Consider the following 23,307-nt stretch of genomic DNA (forward strand, 5'->3'; position numbering starts at 1 on the left):
CTTCTTTTTATTCTTTCTTGGATGTGAAAGGATGCTCAGAATACGAATCGTCGTGTTACTTGTCAATATAAATCAAAGCTTGGTTTCAGGAAACTGAAATTTGCAAGCTGTTATTAAACCTCAAATACAAGCAACGAACGCTTAAAAACTCCTCAAAGTTAGAAGCAAAGAATTGACACCTATGTGCATTTAAGAGAGCCCAGGAGTCTTACCAATGTCCTTCCGTTTTTTCAACAGAATTCAAAATGTAAAAGAATGGTAAATTTTTACCTTCAATTGGTTTTCAGAATGGCACAAGACAACGAATAATAAATATAAGAGCCTAATATGCAAAACAAAAGTCAAGAGTTGTGAAATTCATCGAGGAAAGATTACAGTGAATATATAACTATATATTAATATAGAAATAAAGATTAATATTTATGAAATGTACATATTTATGCATTGGCCTACAGTTATAATGACAGTGATGAGGACTTGGTCAGATATATATGGACGGAGTTATAGAAATTGTTTTTGAAAGACATTGAATAAGAGAGAAAAAAGTCATTAGTTCAAAATGCAAAAAGAAGATGACGAGGCTGTGAAAAAAATAATTATTAGCATAGCAAGAAGATTTAGTGTGGACATCAGTAAATTCATAGTGTGGCATTGTCATCATAGTCTATCCTCAAATGAAACGAGTTTTTTTTTTTAACAGTAAATGAAATGCCCACACGGTTTTCAGTCGCCTTCGCGACAAATTATCGACGTCCACTGCCAAAAAAAAAGAGAATATTTCCATCGCCTCTGGACCATTTAAAGAGTGAAGATTGGTATTTAAAAAAATATATTGAGTATCTATAAATGAGCATATATTAAGAGTATGTCCTAGAGGCCATCAAGTATCCAATTGAAAGAAATAAATTTGTCACTATGTACCTTATTGACAAGAGTTGAGTACCATGATCACATGGAAGTTTTAGGCAACCATTAATGTTCAAATTTCAAGGGAAAAAAATTTGAATGCATGAAGTTGGTGAAGTGTTAGTGATGTCTGTTAGTGTCTCATTGTGCTTGAAATGTTGTTGGAAGTTTGGAATTGCATCAGAATTTTTTTTTAAACTTAGGATACAAGATGCAGCTGGAATTTTGAATTTCTAGATGATACGTCAATGTACAAGGAACCAAAGAATGATTTTTGCTCTTTGCTGAGAGTCAACCCCTAAAACTTTGGAAAAATTAATTATTTCTGTCATCAGCAATCTCCTTGGGTGACCAGTTCTTGAACTAGTCCAAAGGAGATGATGTTTTCTCAATGCAAATAGAAGATGGACTTGCTTCTGGTGATGATTACCATCAGTGCTCAGCGCTGTAAATAAACATTTGCGTGAATATATATTTGATGCCTCGCCAACTCAGGGAGATACGAAGAAAAAAAAATGAAGACCAGCCAGAAGAGTATATGTGGGCTCCATGAAATGTTATTTGAGGTATTTGAACTAAACGTTTGGAGCAAATATAACCATTCACCCAAATTCAATTCACCAATAATCAATTCACATTACATGGCATGTTGTGGAGGTTTGTGCTTTGATCACGTAATAATGATAGCCCTAGCTGAATGATTTTGATGAAGGAGATTAAACCTCTTTCAGAAATACTTCCTCTTGTTTGGTTTGCCATTCAAGAAAAATGGATTCAAACTTCAGTTCAAATTTAGAGTTTGGCCTTGAGCAATTGAAAATTGGAATTTTTTACTCAACCTCCCTTTGGTTTATGAGAGTGGTTCCCATACTTTAGGATGGAAAATCAGCTGGAAGATTCAAAGGGAATTATGAATTCTAGTCAAGCTGTCATTAATGAACATATTATTACATATTGGGGCGTGAGTTTCTAACGGCTAATTGTGAACTTGACTACTTTAGCATGTCCAAAGTAGAATAATTGTGAGTCCAATGTCTTTCTTTGAAACTTATTTCTATATGGAGTGGTTACCAAAAAAGAATTCACGCTTAATCTTTCTGTTTCCCAATTATATTTTCTTATTTTTCCATCATGTTCCAGCCTGTTCAGTGTATGAAATCAATTAATTATTCCTCTCTTGGGCATTCCTCATGTAAATTGGAAGTACTCTTCATATGCAGTAAGGTAAAAAGATAAGTCGGTATCACACCACATTTAAAGTTTAGCCGCAACACTCTGTAATGATTTACTCGATTTTTGGTATTTGTTTGAACAAATAAACTTAATTTCTTTAGGTAAGTTCATCACTACTAGTTCAACACATCATGATGTATCATTAAATTGGCAGACTATTTGTTTTAATATTTAAGGGAACTTAATGCCAAATATCCACTGAAATTAAGTGCCCAGCTTTCAGTATGTGAATATATATATGTATATATATATAGGTCATCATTGGTCTTTCAATCCTAAGATTCATCGACTACAGCCCTCCATCCACAGCCCTATCTGATGCTAATTGGCTTACTTGCTGGTATTTTTTGCAACGTACTTTCTTCTTTATTTGTCCCATGTATTTATCCCTTGGCCTTCCTCTTGGGACTTTTCCCTCTATTTAACCTTCTATTATATTCTTTACGAATCCGTTGTGCCTCAGGGTGTACTCAATCCATCTGGTTCTTCTTTTCTCTACGGTGTTCCATAAGGTCCATTCTTCGTCCAATCTTCTGTACACCTCTTCATTTCTTATTTTAGCCATCCATTTGATCTTAAGCATCCTCCTCCAGCACCAGGTTTCAAAGGCTTCTAGTCTTTCTGGTCCATTTTTCTGATGGTCCATGTTTCTGATCCATAGAGTGCCACACTCCATACGAATGTTTTCACGCATTGTTTCCTCATCTGTAGTTCTATCTTCTTTGAACATAGCAGTTGTCTTTTTATTGTTAATGCTCTCTTAGCCTGAGCTATTCTTTGCTTGATGTCTGTAGTACTTTTTCCATCTCATGTGATTGTACTTGCGAGATAAGTGAAGGAATCCACTTGCTCTAATTTTTGCCCTTTCCATGTGACTACTGTGTTCTGCTTCTCTCTTCCACATACTATCATTTTAGTCTTCGTCTTATGTGGACTCACGTTATATCTTTGTAGGACTTGATCCAATACATTTAGTGACCTCTGAAGATCCTCCTGGTTTTCTGCAACCAATGCAATATTGTTGGGGAAGCGTAGCATGTTTGTCTCTTCTCTATTGACCCTATTTCCGTTTAATCCGATGCATTGTGCTTCTCTTATTGATTCCTCCAGGTACATGTTGAAAAATGCAGGAGAGAGGTTGCATCCTTTTCCAACTCCTTTGTTAATTTTAGCCTCTACATGGCTATATCCATTTCTCAATTGCATTGTGGCTACTTGCTTTTTGTATAGCTGATAAATTATTCTTTAGTTGTTGTAATCTATTCCAAGTTTTTCTAGCAGTCCAAATATCTTGTTCCATTCCACATTGTCAAAGGCTTTCTCCAAGTCCTCGAATGCCACATACAGTTGCTTGTTCACATGTATTGTTTTCTCTATCATGATTCTCATACAGAGTACGGCTTCTCTGGTTCCTCTGTTCTTCATAAAGCTAAATTGGTTTTCCAATAGGCTATCTTTTATTTTCCTTTCCAGCCTTCAACTAATTATTCATATAAGTATTTTTGATGCCTGTGATACAAGACTCAAGGTTTGTTGTTCCTCACATATCTCTGTCCTCATCTTCTTTGGTATTGCGATCATCACACTCCTCTAAAAGTCTTCAGGAAGTCTTCCATCATTGTAGCTATTTTTGATTATTCCTTACAGACTGTCCTTAGCTTTGTTTCCGAGTGCCTTGATCATGTCTCCATTAATTTTGTCTTATCCAGAAGCTTTGTTTTTCTTAAGGCCTTCGACTGCTCTATCGAATTAGCTCCTCAGTATATATGGGCCCTGGTTTTCGTCATCCATTTCACTCTCGTCCTCCATCAGGTTTCCTTCCCGCCACTTCAGACCTTGGTAGAGTTCTTCAATGTATTGCTACCATCTATTGCCAATATCTTCACCTACTATCAGTTTATCCCCATCTACATCCCTGATGTTGTTACTTTTCAATTTCCTTCTTTTGAAATGTTTCTTCACCAATTTATATGTTTTCTTGGTATTCCCCTTCTTCATATTTTTGTTGATTTCCTTGTGCTTCTTGAAGAGCCTTTCCTCATCATCATTCCTGGCATTCTTGTATTTTCTTCTATTCATTCCCTTATCTCCATCAAGGTCCATGGTTTCTTCGTGTTGGCTCTCTTTCTCACCAGTTTCTCTTCTGCAACTACTGCGATTGCACTCTTCAGTTCATCCCATGTCTCGTTGGTGCTCTTTTCTCCTTCATCACCTAGTTTGCTGTAAATGGCCGTCATGAATCTTTCTCTGTTTTCTTTTTCCACCAGCAATTTTGAGTCCCACCTTGGCTCTTGTTTGGTCTTCTTGATTTTCTTTTAGCAAAGTTGGCTCTCCATGATTACTACGTTGTGATCGCTATTTATGTCTGCATCGGGCTAGCTCTTGCACTGCTTCACCTGGTTCTTGTATTCTCCTTCTAGCTAGAATGTAGTCTCGTATTTGGTATCTTGCCATATCCCCTGGTATCTTCCATGTGTACCTCCTTCATTGATGTTGTTCAAAGAGGGCGTTAGCTAATACCATATTCTTATCTTCGCAGAACTCCATCAGTCTTCCTCCTTTGGCACTCTGTTTTCCCAGTCCAAAATTTCCAATGCTTTGTCCTTCTTTTCCTTCACCAGCTGCAAAACTGTGTTCCAGTGTTCCGTTATGATGAGGTTTTCTTTCCCCTTCACCTGTCTGAGGATTTCTTCCATTTGCTTGTACCATTCTTACATTTCTTCTTCTGTATAGCCAGATGCTGGCATGTAAACTTGTAGGATCGTGGTGTCCGTGGGCTCTCCTTCCTGCTTCACCATTAGAATTCTCTCATTGTACAGCAACATTGCCTTTACTCTTCTGCCCCATTCTTTCTTCAGTATTATGCTAATGCCTGCGATTCTCTGGTTGTCTCCTGAGCATATAACTTAATATCCATCGCTCCAGTAGTCGGCTTGATCTTGCTAACTCCCAGGATGTCTATACTCAGCCTATCCATTTCTATCTTGGCACACTCAAGCTTCCTGCTCATCCCTAAGGATCTTACATTCCATATCCCTATCCTGCATCTGTCTTCCTTGACCGATGTACCCTTCCCAGTAGTCCCCACCCAGAGATCGGATTGGGGGACTATTTTACCTCCGGAATATTTTACTGGGAAGAATGCCATCATGTCATAAATAGGTTGAGTGCAGGGCTGCATCTCCTCCATGTATGCATGAGGGGCAGTCAAATGAAAACTGAACACCTGCTGCAATATGACCAGTCTGCGCACCAACAAAGACATAATCCGACAACTGCATGTGCCTGTGAGTTGTCTTTGTTGTAGTGTATGTGTCATATTGACCTGTGCCCAACACTGTCAAGGGAAGCCAGGTGGTGAAAGGAAACTTGTAACCTTTGACCAATTTCTTCCACACTGCTCTAACCTTGCATAAACTTCTTTTACCTCAATTATATTCATGCAGCATCTTCTATCCTGATGTGCTTAATATTCCTTGTCTGGAGAGTCACTCCAACCACAGACTACATGACTTTCTCTGTCCGCACCTTCCCCGTCCTCTCAAGCAATTCTCACTTTTCTTCTCTCATAATCTGGTGGTCTTACTCTCTCATCCATTCTCTTTCAACATGTCCAAGCCAACGTGGTACTCTTCTTTCAGTTTCCATATGTACATTCTGCTTTGAACATTCAACTTTCGCAAGTGCTATGGTAAAAGTCTCTCGGGAGGAATGCAGTTGTGCATGTAACAAGCAGTCCTGGCACATTTAAATTAAGGGCATATGTCTTTACATTCAATAGTTGACCCTACTTGTCTTAAATATTTCAGTCTAATCTGTGATGGCTAATTTCTAACCAAAGGTGTAACTTTTTGGATAGAATAAGTAAATTAAAGGATATGAAGTATGTAAAAAATAGTTCAAAGAACATTTGGGTTGTTGACAAAAATTTGTGGGAAAGCAAGTTACTTTTTTCTATATTAGATTTACCATTCAGTCAAACACAAATATTTTCTGTGGATGTAATTGTTTTCTTTCATCACGCAAAGCTTGATGGATGCAAGTACAGGTTTTCTTAAAAGTTGATATTTTGGTGTGATGAAATACAAAAAACATGGTGTTGATAGTAAGCACAGTCAAATACAATAGTCTTTTTAGAGTGTGAATGCATAACTGCCAAAATGCCATGCTGGGAGACTTTTAATTGGCTACTGTTTAAGTGTGAATGTTATTTTTCAATAAGCAAAAATATATATATTCCCAATATTTTTTAATTACTCTGCTACAAAAAAAGGACAATTTTTTGAGAAAGGAAATAACTTTTTCAATTTGAGCAATCTTTGCATAATACAGCCATAGTATTTCATGTATGACTCCATAGTATTTCATATATGGCTGATTTCATCTTGGTCAATTTAGTACATTTGTTACAAAATTTCATTATCCCCTGCCGTTATGAAACTTAAGGGAGTTCCATATTCTTAGGCTAACATTTGTGGAATCAGACATGGAATGAATGTTGTGGATGCAGAACCTGTCTTGGTCATGCCCCTTGGATGCTTCCTCTAAAAATAGAAATTTGCTCCAAACGGGGAGTACAACAACCTCATAACCTTGTGCTACAATCGTAAAAGATTGCCTGCATATGCACAGATGTATGTATATGTGAATGTAAATATGGAAAGTATATATGTATAACAAAAGAGGGGTCCCCTCTCAAGTTGTTTAACCAATTGTACAAGAGAAGGATAATGATTGTCGGTAAAGTCCTTGGTAGATCCATTTTTATACAAACCATTTTTTGACGGCTGTTTCAGTGAGAAGATGAATGTGAACGGAAAGTTTTCTAGAGAGAGAGAAATCTTTAATGTGATGCAAAGAAGATATTTGCCTAGGAGAAAGTGCACTGAGCTGGAAACCTTGTTACGCTTTTGTTGCACAGATGTGCCCGATAGGTGTGTTTTGTGTGCGTATGCATATGTGTGTATATCTACTATACAAATGCACATTATATGTATATGTATATATATATATATATATATATATATATATATATATATATATATATATATATAACATATATATATAGAGGTTGGGTGTGTATATAATGTATCTGAAGTTAGCACTAGCGAACAAAGAAAAACACAAAAAAAAAGAAACTCACACATGTTTGAATGTTCAGTGGTACAAGCCATCTTTATAAAGGAAGAGAAGGAAGGAAATCCTTCCTTTCTTCTTTTCCTTGAGAAGGGTGGCTTGTACCACCAAAAATTCAAAAATGTGTGAGTTTCTTTTCTTTTTTGTGTTTCTGTATTGCTAAATTCAGGAACATTGTCCGTGAGACTTTCACATAAGTTATATATATGTATATATGTGTGTATATATATATATATATATATATATATATATATATATATATATATATATATATATATATATATATATATGTGTGTGTGGGTCGCAGTAGTCCAGGGGGTAGAGCGCTGGACTACTGACCGGAGGGTCCCGGGTTGGATTCCCGGGCAAGGCACTCTGGGCACCTGCAGCTCCACCCAAGCTATGTGATTTTTCAGGTACCAGGTCTTCCTGGGAAACCATAACCGGCACAGGGAAAGGAACTGGCCCCCCTACTCTGATGTGTGAATTTCACACGCCATCAGGCTTAGTACTGGGTGAACTCTGCCATCACCTACCAAACCGACCTTCTGGTTGATTACTGTGTTTATGGTTATGGTTTATATATATATATATATATATATATATATATATATATATATATATATATATATATATATATATATATATATATATATATATATATATATATATATGTATATATATATATGTATATATATACACATATATATATATATAGATATCATATCTTCGAAAAGGAACACTCTTCAGTATTGACACAAATATATGAAAACTTTGATGGTAACATTTATATACAGAAGCACAGAGAAATGACACTCGCATATCTAGTGATGACGTCAAAAAAGCTGTCAAATCATCAACTAGATATGTGAGTGCCTTTTCTCCTTGTTTCTGTGTATGTACATATATATAGTATATATAGTATATATATATATATATATATATATATATATATATATATATATATATATATATATATATATGTACAATATATAAATATATGCATACACACACACAATAGACTAAAGGGTTTTGATCTCTGCATCTTCTCTTTGACTCTAATCTCATAAAAAAAATGCTTGCTTCTCTAGGTGGCCAGGAAAAAAAGACTTCAATCTCAACCAAGTTATGGTGTTCGCTAGTGTCTGGGAATGTTGAAATTTCACGGGGGGGTGTTTGGGGGTTAAGGAAGGGTTAAAAAGTTCGAATGAAGTCGTTAAATATTAAAATCTAAAAAAAGTTTTCATTTGTGTGCTCCTCTCAAATGTGATTTGTTGATGTGTTGTGTGACAATGACGTCGTCGTATGGCAGTGACTTATTTTATGATGTCGCAGATTTGGTTGTGCCCCAGGGAGAAAGCGGGGGAACGAGAGGGAGGAGGTGATGGGGCAATCTCATTTTGAACTCTTTGAAGTGACTTTCATTCCAAGCCCCCTCTGCCCTCTTTGCATGTTTATTCATTGGTCAGAGAAAGTGGAAATTAAAAAAAAGAGCGTCTTTTTAAAAATGCCATTCGCATATTCTAAAATGTTTAGCAATACAGAGGGGGACATTTACCGTCAAATTTCTAATCGGATTATACAAAATGGAACTTGTATGATGTTTAACAATGATACATTTATTCCATTTCTCTCATTCTAAATAGACAATGCAATAAAAAATCTAGCGAAGGAAAATAAAGGATGAATCATTTTTATTCCTGTTCTCAGGAAATTCATTATTCTCATTTCCACCCCTTGCTTGGGAATTGAAATGTTCCATGGTAGCAAACGTCTCAGAAATGTGAATATTTTTCAGGAACTGGTGCTGTTATCTAGGTATCAAGAAATAACTAGGAAGCTTAGCCTATCCAAGAATTATTTATCAGGTAACTAGGTTTGTACTTGTCCCAAATGACGAGGACATCCAGAAGGTGGGTAGATGCTAGAGCTGATTATCTGGTGAAATATTTTATGCCCTGTTCTGATCCCCAAAAATCACAAATTCAGCAGTCCAATGCTATGGGTAGATTACCTTGAATGGTATATATATATATATATATATATATATATATATATATATATATATATATATATATATATATATATATATATATATATATATATATATATATATATATAGCACTTGTGAGAGCAATATAACATTGGACAGCACAGTAGAACACCAAATTGATAACAGTTAAAAGGAGCCTCAAATTTCAGGAAGTTTATTTTTGCATTTAAGATTTTAGAGGGTCTTCTAATGACTTTTTACTTTAAGTATTATGAGGACTTCCCCATTTCATTGCTCTATATCATTTTATTTTAATTTCTGCTTAACCTGCCATCATGCTCTTTTCTTAAACATTAAAGATGCTCCCTTTCTCAACCCTGCTCAATACTAACATTTTCTCTTCTATCATGGGTCTAAATGTCCCACAAATTTTCAATATTTCTTCATAATATATTTTGCAGCCACCCTACCAAGGAATGGATGCTGAGCAGACTACCTTTCATCTGGCCTACCCTTATACCTACCTGGCATGGGTGACCATACTATGAGCAATCATCATCTCTCCTGCCAGCACAGCTGTAGGGGTCATTAGAATGCAGAAGCCCTTCCACCATGCCAAGGTTATCGTTCATTGGAGAGAATATTAACTTGAGTTTAAAAAAAGGTATTAAATTTTGTTTTGCTGAAACCCATTGATTGCCCATTATCTCCAAGTTTTTTCAAGGTGCCTACCTCATTGCTCTGTGCTTCATTTTAGTTAACTTTCTGGCAAATTTATAGTCTGGTTTCTTTGCTAAATAATTGAGAATGTTTATTTTCCACAACATGATAAAGTAATGTACTCAGAACCTTTATACTAAACCATAAAAAGTGTTTCTTCAAATCAGGATAAATGTTCACCTGCTAAAACTATTCCTTTATCATTTTCACAGATGGATTTACAGTCACATATGTAGCTAATATAAGAAGCATCAAGTTTTTAGTTAGATGCCAATACTTATAATACACTCACAGGCAGGGGCAACTAGGCTGCCGTATGATTTCCCTTGTAATTTTATGTAGGCAATTATATATATATATATCCGCCATACGCCATCCGCTATACGCCATCTCTTGGCTAAAGAATCGGGGCGCTTGGCGACATATAAGACCCACGGATCTCAGGGTAAATTACATATCCTCGATAGCTCAAGTGGTTAAGAGCATCCGCCCGGCAAGTGGAAAGATCCGGTGTTCGAGTCCTGGTTGAGGAAATATTTTTACTCTTGTGATCCGTTCGATTCTGCCTTCCCCACCTCTATTGTGTTCGTCCTTTATACGTGTTCCTATCCCTTTTCCTTATATATGTTTCTGTATATATGAGTATATATATATATATATATATATATATATATATATATATATATATATATATATATATATACACACACACCTGCTTTCGTAGACGTAACACGGAAGTGCCGAATAGTACATAACACAGTAACAAACAATATAGAAACACAAAAAAGGAACACTCACATGTTATTTCTTGATAATTTCAACGGAATTCTACTCCGTCTTCATCAGAAGATAGAGAAGTAATGACTGCTGAAATAGTAGAGGTGAGGGGTGCGAGAGAAAGGGAAGGGGGCCAGGGGAAGGGGAGAACAGGAGGCGGAGGAGGGGTGAGAGGAATGGTTGGGGAGAGGAAAAGGAGAGGAGAGGCTAGAGGGGATCGGAGATAGGGAAGGAGGGAGAGGGAGGAGGTGGAATTGACACAAAATCGGAAAAGAAAACAATCTGCTCACCGCAACTATTGCAACATCCAAGACCCAGGTTTCAACTTACAAAGTGGTGATCAAGACTTTGCAAGTCGAAACAAAGGCCACTCACACCAAAACTCATGCTGAAAAACAAAGTGTTCAACTCTCAGATATGCATCGCTTCCACAAAGTAACAATTCTAGGCCACTCCCATCAGTGAACGACATTGAGGCCCGGATGCTGATAGGCCATACAGATGTAAATGAATGCCATTTCCAGAGTTTTTAATTCTATAAGGTTATCGGATGTGGGAAGGGACGCTAGGACGGAAACATTGTAACACTGGTTGAAAGGGGTATTATGTTGGGAAGCATGTTTAGGGATGTGGAGACCCACGGGCGGGGAGGAGGGATTGCACGAGGCGTGGTGGTTATTAATCCTAATGTTCAGTAATGTGGAACATTGGCCTATGTAAAAGGACGGGCAGAGTTTACAGGTTAGAAGATAAACAACATTCTTGGAAGTGCAAGAAGAGTGGGGGAAGGGCGGGAGAGAGTTAAAGGGTGGGATGGAGTGGGGTGGAGTGGTGAAAATAGGGCAGGATTTGCATCTTGCTCGATGACATGGAGTGGGTATGGCTCTGGGGGTGTGAGGGGATTTTGAGAGCGGCCTGGTGGATTTGAGGATATCTGCTAGATTGGCGGGACGTTTGAAGGTGACAGAGGGGCATTTGGGAAGAAGGTTGGAGGAAGTGTTGTGATTTTTGAGGATGGGGAATAGGTCTTTGAGGATGAATTTGAGAGACTGAATGCCTGGGAAGTAGGTAGTACAGATTGAGAGAGGCTGGGAGTCTGTGGTTGAGGCAGGCTTGGGGGTGTAGGAATGTTTGAGTATTTTTTTATGGAGGAGAGAATCAGGGTAACCTCATTGGAGGAGGGAATGGTGAAGGTTGTTAAGGTATTTCTTAAGGGATTCGGGATGGTTGCAAATGCGGTGACCGCGGATAGAGAGGGAGTAAGGGAGGGAGCGCTTGGTATGGGAGGGGTGACAACTGCTGTAATGAAGGTATTGCTGCTTATTAGTAGGTTTAGTGTGAACAGAGGTAAGGAATTTGTTGTTGCTGAGGGAAATATTAACATCGAGGAAGGTAATCTGAGAGGATGAAATGGTCGATGTGAAAGACAGAGATGAGGAATCATCGAGTTGGGAGATGAAGGAATTGAGGGAATCTATGCTGTGTGGCCACAGTAGAAAGATGTCATCAATGTATCAGAGCCACAGGAGAGGTTGCAGAGGATAGTTTGAAAGGAAATTCTCTTCCAGGACACCGAGGTGGAGATTTGCATATGAAGGGCTGAATCTGCTACCCATGGCACAGCCCTTTATTTGGAGGTAATGGTTATAGTTGAAAGAAAAGGAGTTGCGGGTGAGAATGAAATTGGAAAAATCAATGAGAAATTCGGTACTGGGGATGTGAGGGGTAGGACGTTTGAAGAGGAAGTAACGTAGGGAAGAAAGGCCTTCTTGGTGAGGAGTGGATGTGTATAAGGAGGTGACATCGATAGTAGCCATAGTAATTTGGGTGTCAGGAGGGAGGGAAGTTGAGTGGAGCAATCTGAGGAAGTGGTAGGTATCTTTTATAAACGATGGTAGGGAGTGAACTAAAGGTAGGAGATAGTAGTCCACGAAGGCGGAAATTCTTTCAGTCGGAGAGCTACGAGAGGAGACGATAGGGCAGCCTGGGTTGATGGGTTTGTGGATCTTGGGAAGGATGCAGAAGTGAGGGGTGTGTGGTTGGGAAGGGGAAAGGAGGGAGATGTCCCTGGGGGAAAGATTCTCCTTAGGGTCGTTGTCTCGGAGGAAAGCGATTACTTCTTTTTGGAATGCGGGGTTAGGGTCAGCAGGAATACATGTATGTTGATAGGAGGAAGTGTCGGAGAGTAATCTGTTGCATTCTAGTAGTTAGTCTGCAGTGTTAAGGATTACAACTGTCGAACCTTTATCGGCAGAAGTGATGACTAGGTTGGGGTTGCGTGTGGGTTTTTTAACTCAGCTACTTCGGCCGGGGAGAGATTAGGTTTCGGGTTTAGAGATTTAAGGAAAGAAGGACTAGATGTTTTGGACAGGAGAAGATTGATAAAGATTTCGACCGGGAAATTTGGAGGGAGCGGTGGAGGTTCAAGGTGGGAAGGCGGCCGGAACTTAGTGAGGGCGCTGTGTGTATGTGTGGGGGATTGAAGAGTGGCGGGTTGCATCGCCCAGAAATGTCGCCATCTAAGATTTCTGGCAAAATTTATGACGCCTGCGAGGATGGTCACGTGTTTAACCTTGGAGGTGGGGGAGAAAGAGAGGCCTTTTCCCAGAAGTGAGGTTTAGTGCTCGTTCAGCGTGGTGCTAGGAAGGTATATATATATATATATATATATATATATATATATATATATATATATATATATATATATATATATATATATATATATATATAATGGGCTGACACAATATAACACAAATAGAAAAGAATAGACACATTTAAAAGAACACTCACACGGTAAATTGTTCGAGCTTTCGGCCCTCTCAGAGGCCTCTCAGAGGCTCTCTTGAAGAAGGCCTCTGAGAGGGCCGAAAGCTCGAACAATTTACCGTGTGAGTGTTCTTTTAAATGTGTCTATTCTTTTCTATTTGTGTTATATTGTGTCAGCCCATTATTGTGCCGCTCGTGTGAGTTTTTCCGTACAATCGTTATTTATGTATATATATATATATATATATATATATATATATATATATATATATATATATATATATATATATATATATATATGTATAAATATACATATATATATTTTTACATATATATATATATATAATGTATAACACTTAGCACTAGTGGACACAGACAAAAACACAGAAACACACAAAAAAGAGAATCACTAACTTTTGAATTTTCGGTGGTCGTAGCCACCTTCATCAAGGAAGAGAGGGATAGAACTGAAGGGAATACGAGGGCTGGAGCGATGGATGGAAGGGGAAGGTGGGGAGAGAATTCAGAAGGGAAGGGTTTGGAGGGCCAGCGTTAGAAGGGTGGGGAAAATGTAGAAGATGATGGGGGTGGAGGGGGGTTGAAAATATGTTTGGAGCAGGGTATTTAATGCCTAATATGATTCCTGGCCAATTCGAGGACTCTAAGAGCCAGATGAAGGGTTGCTCTAATATTTTGAGTTTCAGTGAAGGATGAGAGGGTGGGAGGAATGCTAAAATGGATACACTATAGCATTTATCAAAGGGAATGTTGTGCTCAGAGGCGTGTTCGGGGATAGGGAGCATTTCCCGATTCCCCACTCAGAAGGTCTCTCCGCTCTCAAACATTACCTCTCCCAACGCCCTGAGTCACACACACCCAGCACAGATTTTCTCCTTAGCCTTTCCGAGTTCACCCTCACCCATAACTCCTTTTCCTTTAACTATAAATTCTTCTTGCAAATCAAGGGCTCTGCCATGGGCAGCAGGTTCAGCCCTTCCTATGCAAACCTCTTTTTTGGTCTCGCAGAAAAAAAATTCCTGTTAAAACTACCAATGAAACCTCTATTGTGGCTCAGATACATCAATGATATCTTCATCATGATGATAGCATAAACTTCCCTCAGGAACGCCCTTTGACGTCAAACACGGGTACTTATTGAACCGCCCACGTATTAGGCGTAAAACTTCTCATTGCACGCATATATGCACTGAAATACATATAGACAGACACAAATTCACTATGGACAGATTTGCACATTGAAAAGAAAAAAATATATATACATCCATATATATATACATATATAAATTAAGGATGCACCGACACATATTCAAAATAAATGACAGTGAAGAAAGAGAACAATAAAATAGGGAACGTCTAAGCAGAGGATGAGGTTTGTGGTAAAAGATAGGGAGAGCGTAGTCTTTGGAGTCTGACTGTGCACATTTTAAGAACTTGTCCTCATAGCTGTGTTTACCACCGGCATCACAGAGTTCGGTCCTCGATTCCACGAGATAAGAGTACGCAGTGTATTCCATTAATTCGTGCCCTCGGGATCGGCCGATAGCGGAGTCACCATTTCTCATCGTCTTCTGCATGCGTCCAGCGAGAACACGGTGAGAGTTACAACAGTTGAAACACGAAAATAGCTTCGACTCGAGTTCCCCAGAACATGGACATCAAATGCCCGTTTCATTGAGAAACACCCTTAATTGCGTCATCCCTTAAAATAAGCTAACAGTCGAAATAACTCACCTCCGATCTTTCTTCAGTCATTAAAAATATGTTACCATAATATCGCTTTCCTAAGTCAAGGGCTATTTCCTATTCAATTAACCAATTCATTTAAATGTAACATATTTTGATTTTTTAGTACCGTGCAAGCCACCGCTAGGGTGTGTGGTAGGGGGTGATAACACACCAGACTTATTTTAACCTTAATATTTTTACCCCTACCGCGGTCGGACAAAGTAGTTCTGATCCCTTATCGTTCGTGAAGAAAATGACATCTTAAATCCGTCTACTGTACACTTAATCTTTCTAATTTTATTGACATTATCTCTCCTTCCGCAGTACGATGAGTAGTCACTGCTAAAGAGACTCCCTTCCAATTTATGCAAGAGATTGAATCTGTAATTTAACCTTCGCTCAGTGAGGGATTATCAGCCTAGCTGCTCAAATATATTGGATGAGCTACCGAGTTTATCGTAACAAAACTTTAAAAATCTAACTGCTCTACGCTGCACGTGATCCGATTCGGCAATTAATCCAACTTTACGAGGATCCCATTTATACTTGCAGCATATTCTAAATGAGGCCTAAACAGCGAAATATAGCACTTTTCTTTCACCCTCTCATCACATTTACCGAGTAATCTTCTAATAAATCATAATTTTTTGTTAGCTTTTCCACATATTCCCCACATTTCCCCCCATATATTTTAGTTTGTCAGTCAGCCAAGGGGTTGCAAGCATTGGTGAGTGAATTGGAAATTCAGAGCGACATGTATGGGATGAGAATCAATATTAATCAAACAAAGGTAATGCGATTTTCTAGAAAGAAAAAGGCTAAGCTTAACATTAAAATAGGAGGGCAAAAACTAGAGCAGGTAGAACAGTTTACGTATCTCGGGAGTGTTTTCGACCAACCCGGTCAAAGTAGTAAGGAGAAGAATTGCGCTAGGCAAAGAGGCCTTCAAAAAGGAGGAGGGAGTTGATGACTGGGACGTTGGTACGGCGCGGAGACGTGGTCATTGAAGCAGGAGGATAGACGTAGACTGGAGGCTTTTGAAATGTGAGTGTGGAGAAGAATGGAGACGATGAAATGGACAGAGAAGAAAACAAACGAGGAAGTACTTGGTATGGTGGGCGAAGAGAGGGGTTTGTTGGGAGAAATCCTATGGAGGCAGGAAAAGTGGCTGAAGGGGGTATTGACCGGCAGCGGGATTTTGAAGACTGTAATAGAGGGGAGAATGTTAGGCAAACGACGAAAGGGAAGGAACAGGATAGGGATGCTGGACGGGATGAAGGGAGGAAGAAAGTACTCAGAGATGAAGAGAGACCTGATGTAGAGTAGGATGCTGGATTCTTTGGTTTGTTAGGAGGCAGAAAATGTTTTATTTAGTAGTTGTGTCCATCCAAAAGCCTACCTTAACCGGTAGATTACCGTATGATAATAATATATTCGAAAAAGAACGCTCCTCAGCTACGTTGTCACAACTATATTAAAACTTTGATTAAATCATTTATGCACATAAAAAGGGCATTCACATATCCAGTTGATGTTTTGACGGCACGGCCATCATCGTCATGAGCTCAAATTTTATGTATTATAATTTAATAGTCGTCACGACAGCGATCACTGCGTTCACAACTAATTTTTATTCTTTGACTAGAACGTCGGAAACATGCTGAATGAATCATTTTGTCATCATAATTCCAAGCAGAGCAATCAAAGAACAATAATGATAGATATAAATAGGGTCTTACCGAGGCTAAATTCCCTCATTGCCACCAATATTGTTTTCCTTTTGAATATAATATTCCGAAGTATACGTCTCTCCCCCCCCCCCCAAGAGCCTACGCATGGTTGGGTGCCGGTATCGAACCTGCGGGCGCTTAATAGGAAGGATACACTCCACGATGTGCGCATCCCCCGGTCCCAGCATCTTCAACTTCAGTGCTGCAGCTTCCTTGCATTCTTGCTTGGGCACCATCGGGACTATCGCTTCCCTCATCAGAACTAGTGTTCGCGAGGGATCCCCTAGTGACTGCGGCGTGTTATCGAACCTGAAGTTCGACTTCCCGCGGACATGGCCGGGGTTCGCATTTGACTCACTCTACCTAATTCTATTTATAACTACTGTTGCTCGCATGCGAAAAACCGCCTTCTTCTGTTTTTCACGCCTTCTCTAATCCGCACGCTTCCCTTCCTCCGAAAAATGGCGAGAAATCGGACACCGCAAGCAGAGATGACGCTCGGGTCTCCTAGCGAGCGTCGTTTCCCTTTCGCGCCGTGTTCTTCCTTTGTCTTTCCCTCTCTGTCTCCACCCTTTGAACCACTCACCCTCGAGAGCGCTTGTACAGGCTAAAACGAGCAAAGAAAAAAAAACAATACAAGCTCGTCGAGTGCTACGACGCGTTGCTTCTGTTGACGTCACCAGTGGAGTGGCCGTGCTCCTTGACGATTTCGTCACCTCGACCGAGCGACCCTTTGTCTCCCCATTTATTTCCTTTAGATTTCACATAAGTATTTGCTCTTTTCTCTGATTTATATCGCCATCCCTTCATCAATTTATACAGTAATAAAAATTTAATGAACAAGTAAACGAAACATCATCGCAGTCGCCAGTGATTTCAATCGTGATAACTTGGAGGGGGGGAAATGTATTTATCTCTCGAAAACTTCAAGCTATGAGGCGAAGATAAAGTAAAAACACATAATATGAACCGATCAAGGCATGATGGAAATAAAATAATCAAATAAATATCTGCAAGGTAAAATTATGCAATCATGCCATGCTATTTCAATGCACAGTTCCACGAGTAAGAAAAGGAAACCACATATCGCACAGGGAAGCTGTAAAATATTTAACAAAAAAAGCACGTTAGATGTATTTAAGTAAGAGTGCTGACCAGAAATTAACTTAGTACTTCGCGACGGTTGTCACGAAGGTAACTTACGTTTCGGCCTAGCTTAGCGGTGGGTAGAGAGCTAACGCCACCATATTGGTGTCTAAACGTCCCTATACACAGTAATACTCATCCTACAGTGGTAGTGTGTGCGCAGGCTGAGGTTCTTCTACTTGACTCACATTGCGAACTTTTAAAATATGCGCTGCTATAGAAAATTGCGCGAGTTGTCAATTAAATTGTCGGTTAAAACCCAATCACTCTGTGGTTAGGTTTTAACGGGCGAAAAACTAACACAAGCCAATTGAAATTAATAGGCAACTTTGTGAAGTGTGTACGGAGACGGAATAATGAGTGAAGGCAGAGTGAGGCAGTGGTGCATTCAGTCTTAAAAATGCCCTCAGCACCAATGTTCACGACGTGGTCCACCGCAGTGGCCGGAATAGCCTTTTGGTGACAGATAAGAACTGACGGTGAAAATCAACGAAAATTTCGTGAAATTCACGGATTTACGATTACGGATCTCTCGCTAGACGTGGTTTGCAAAACATCGCTTTGACAGTGACACAGAATAACATGCTGGTGTAAACAAGTAATTAAAATGTAAGATGCAGCAGATTTCTTCAGTGACGGAATAGAAAAGCTTGTGTATCGTCATGATGAATGCCTCAATTTGAATAGCGACTGTGTAAATAAATAGTTTAAAAATATGCCTTTCAAATTTATATGATAAAAATGTCTTGTCACTAGGTTCATATTTTATATCAAAACGTAAGTTACACTCTTGGACAGCCCATTAACTAAGTTTCCACTAGTTGAATCTCTGATGTTGGACTCCAGAGCACACTCAGTGTTTTGGTCATCTGTTCTAGTCGCACACCCATGTTGTCCACGAGCTGATAGGGTCATTAGAGACATCTTCAATTTTTCCCTCACGTTCCCCGTGAATGATTTCCTGTTGTGATCACACCTTACACGTTTAGGAATGCATCTTTCGATATATCGTATAAAAAAACATGAAGAAAACGATTTTAGGGTAAATTCGCGTCATGACTTGTCTCTATTGCCTTCGATAGACTTCATCGCGATTCATGATCATTGTCATGTGTAATCTTAGGATATTATTATGAAGCAGGTAATTAATAAATGTATGACGAACGTAGCAAGTATTTATTTTATTTATGTTTTTTTCATATTAATCATAGATCGACGTAAAATATGTTCGTCTTGCTCTTACCCCCTAGCCCATCTGACGTCATCCCCACCCCTTCCATATTCCCAACTCCCATCGGACTAGGAAGAAGGGGAGGGGGTCCTCTGCTCCCCTCCACCCCCCTGGTGGCCGGCCACGCCCTTACCCTCACCCCGGCTACCACCCTTCTTCCTCTTTCTCCCGGCAACAGCCCCTCACACACCACTTCCCCCTCCTCTTACCTTTCCTCCCTCCCTCTGGACCACCTGAGAAACTAGTTTCCCGTCGAGGAAGATTCTGGGAAGCCGCAGCGGGGGGGTGTTCGGCGTCCCCCCCTTTCCCCTCGGAGGGATGGACCCAACATAGCCCTTGAATACCAAGTGTCTTCGGCGACGGAGTGCGCTAGTCCATGGCCGACGCTGCAATGCTTGCATTGCTCTTGCTGGCGGAGTGACTTCTTTAGAACGACGCACTTTTTATCGTAAATTCATGAAGAACCCTTAGCAAACCGAGTCATTCGATGAATGTATGGTTTTAACTCAGATAAATTAACGCCATTCCTTTGGGGGTTAGGTAAGACCGAAGAAGTCCGACGTTTTCAGTGATTTCATGGGCCCCGAACCCGTTCATCATTTCCCTCCGTACTCTTCGTCGTGCGTCTATCGCCAAATTCCCATCACACGCCCTTCTGTTCCTCGAAACTCCGAATAGACCTCATTCTGAGACTCACATTAATGTCTTCCGTGGTTCATCCGTCCGCTCTCTCAAAACATTCATTATTCACCTCTGGCGCGTATAATTGATGGGAGGGAGTTATCAGCAAATGTGTCCGAAAGCGATTCGCAGATGTCCTTGTCTTTTCCATCCGCTTCGAAATTGTAAACGCTCCAATTTTTCGAGGGAAGACTTAAACCTCCACCAATTATCACATCACTATCATTTGTGAAAACATCAATCCCATCAAAACAATATTGGCACGCATGATTGTCGATAGCGTTTGTGAGATTTCTCGAGGGTAGGATGATGCGAATCCGCAGCCAGCAGGGATTTAGGTAGATCGGATCTTGCGAAGCACAATTGGGCCTTTTTATTCAACATATATATAGATCGGGAGAAAACAGCACAACAGTTGATGCAGTATTTCTGGATTTGAAGCAAGCCTACGATGAAGTCCAAAGTTCTTCACATAACAAATAGCTAATTTATTTGATAAAATAACACTTGTTTTGAGTCAAGTCTTCCTTTGGCATGTACAGGTATACAAATTTTATTTGATAGATTTTTACTAAATATTTTTCCCTTTTCCCTTCCTCTCCCATATCCTTCTTCATCACTAACCCTTTCCTACCCTCCTGACCCACCCCCCCCCTTACACCCCCTGCCACACACCTTTTTGGTGGATCGCGGGGTATTTGTGGCGATGAACAGGGTGCGTTCCAAAAATAATGGAATTAAATTTCCCGCGCCGATCTTATTGGTCGGAGTAGGATCAAACTAATTGGAGCAGTTGGGCAAGACGATAAGCTTTGCCACGAAATCGGTCTCAGTGCTCTCCAAGTTGTGAAAGCGGCAGGACGTCAATTATTGTAAACCTATGCGCGCCGACCGCCTCAAGAAAAAAATGGAATCGATGATCGAGCGACGTTACGCGATTAAAATTTGGGATAAACTGAAAAAAATCTCCTCAGAAGACAAACAAAACGATTCGGAGAGAGGCTTTCGGGGACTAGGCTCTGTCCTACTCACAAGTGTCGAGGTGGTTGAAGGCTTTTAAGGAGGACCGGGAAGATATTCACGACGAACGATCCCAAAAAGGAAAGAATGAGCTAATCAAAAGTGAAAACAATGCTCATTGTCTTTTTCGGCAGTAAACGAGTGGTTCGTAAGGAGTTTTTTCCTCAAGAACAGACAGTTAACGCTGCCTACTGCGTGGATGTGCTGGGAAAACTCCGCAAATGGGTCATCTGGAACGAAAAGACATCTCCACTACCTGGCAACTCCATCACGACAACGCGCCACGAGTCCGCGAGTTCCTGGCCAAACACCAGGTGCCAGCGCTGCCCTCCCCCCCCCCCCCAATAGTCCTGACCTTGTCCCAGCAGACTTCTTTTTCTTCCGTTGGATTAAGAAAGCCCAGAAAGGAAACCGTTTTTCTTCCATAGAAGAAAGCCGTTCTCCCATCAGCCGTGACGACGACCTTACGAGAGGTCCCCGAAGACACCTTCCAGGACGTGCACCGGTCATGGAAGAGTCGCTGTAAAAAATATGTAGAGTCCCAAAGACAGTACTTCCAAGAATTTGAAGTGTTTTTGCAAATCTGTTCAATAAATTACTTAAAAAACATAATTGTATTACTTTTGGAGCGCACCCTGTTAATGTCTTTGATGATTTGACTCTTAATCATTCTCCATTCTACGCCGTTGTAACACATTTTATGATGAAATCTGAGAGGCCACCTACGAGTTCGCTCGAATCGTTGACTATAGACACCTACTGAGGCCCTTGCGGTGGTTTGCTGAGTATTGCGCTGATGTAGATGTAACGTAGAAGATCCACATCGCCCTCCTCCCGTAAACCCTGAGGCCTCTTACTTCCTAAGGGCCTTCAATATATTTGTGTCTCAGAATGTGCCCGAGTAGTTTTACTTTTCTCTCGCTGCAATCGTCCAATCACTTGTGCTAAACCTTCTTTCTTCGCCCGTTCTTGGAAGTACTTCTACATTTATTTACCAAACCGTCCACTCGTAAGGTCGTCATCGTTCTTCCGTAGTTTAATATTTCCGCTCCATCGTCCTCTCCTTACAGATGCGAAGGGCTAAACCCCGTTTGCATGTGGTTCATTGTGAACTTATTTCGGGTATCCAGGTACGAAATCACTAAATAACTATTCGATATAGAAAATACCTGCAAGCAACTTTGCATACTATGGACTACAAGTACTTCTGGAATATCATATGAGCATCAACAAAAAGAAAACGGAAAACCTTGTGGATGGAGGAAGAGAAGCCGAATGCAGGTATCACCATTCGAGGAGTGAAACTAGAGCAAGTAGAATCCTTCATCCATCTGAGCAGCAGCATAGCATGAGATGGAAGAAGCACGACCGACATCAAGCGAAGAATAGCCCAAGCAAAGAAGGCGTTCATTGAAACGAGGCTACTAATGTTTTCACATGAACCTAAGGTTGAAAGCAAGGAAGCAGTTGGTCAAAACATTCGCGTGAAGCATGGTGCTCTGCGGATCGGAGACATGGAATATTGAAAGAGTGGACCAACGAAGAAAAGAAGAATTTGAAACATGGTGCTGGAGGAGAATGCTGAAGATTAAATGGACAGACAAAGCGAGGACCGATGAAGTATAGCATTGTAGAGCAGAAGAGGATAGGATCATCTAGGGAACTCTACGGCAAAGAAGAACCAGATGGATTGGACATACCTTAAGACACAATGGGTTAGTTAGAAACATCATAGAAGGAAAAATCCCGCGAGGAGGGCCAAGAGACAAGTTGATTGGGCAAATTAAGAAGGACGTAAAACAGGGAACCGATCAGAGGGAGAGGGTATTGACACTAAATAGAGAAGAATGGAGGGATGCAGTAAACCAACCTTAGGTTTGAAATACGAATGATGATGATTACGGAAAATAAAAAAGAAGCTAGGATGCAACAATTCAGAGTATAAAAATCATTCGCCCTGACCGGGATTCCAACCCGGATCCTTTGATCTCCGGCCGAGTGTTTTAGCTATCGAGGGATCCGGGTTCGAATCCCGGTCAGGGTGAATGAGTTTTATACTCTGAATTGTTGCATTGAAATGTATACTAGCGGATGACTCCAGTCCAAAAGTTACTGTTGCGGCATCTCCCGCAGTTTCTAGGAATTCACCAAGAGGTTAGTTTTAACATTTATAATCCGTAATATATTCGTTTAAAGAAATCCAATTCTCTTCCTTCCTCTTC

The sequence above is a fragment of the Hetaerina americana genome, unplaced genomic scaffold (genome assembly GCF_022747635.1).
Source record: "Hetaerina americana unplaced genomic scaffold, ioHetAmer1.1.p SCAF_27, whole genome shotgun sequence".
NCBI classification, from domain to species: Eukaryota; Metazoa; Arthropoda; class Insecta; order Odonata; family Calopterygidae; genus Hetaerina; species Hetaerina americana.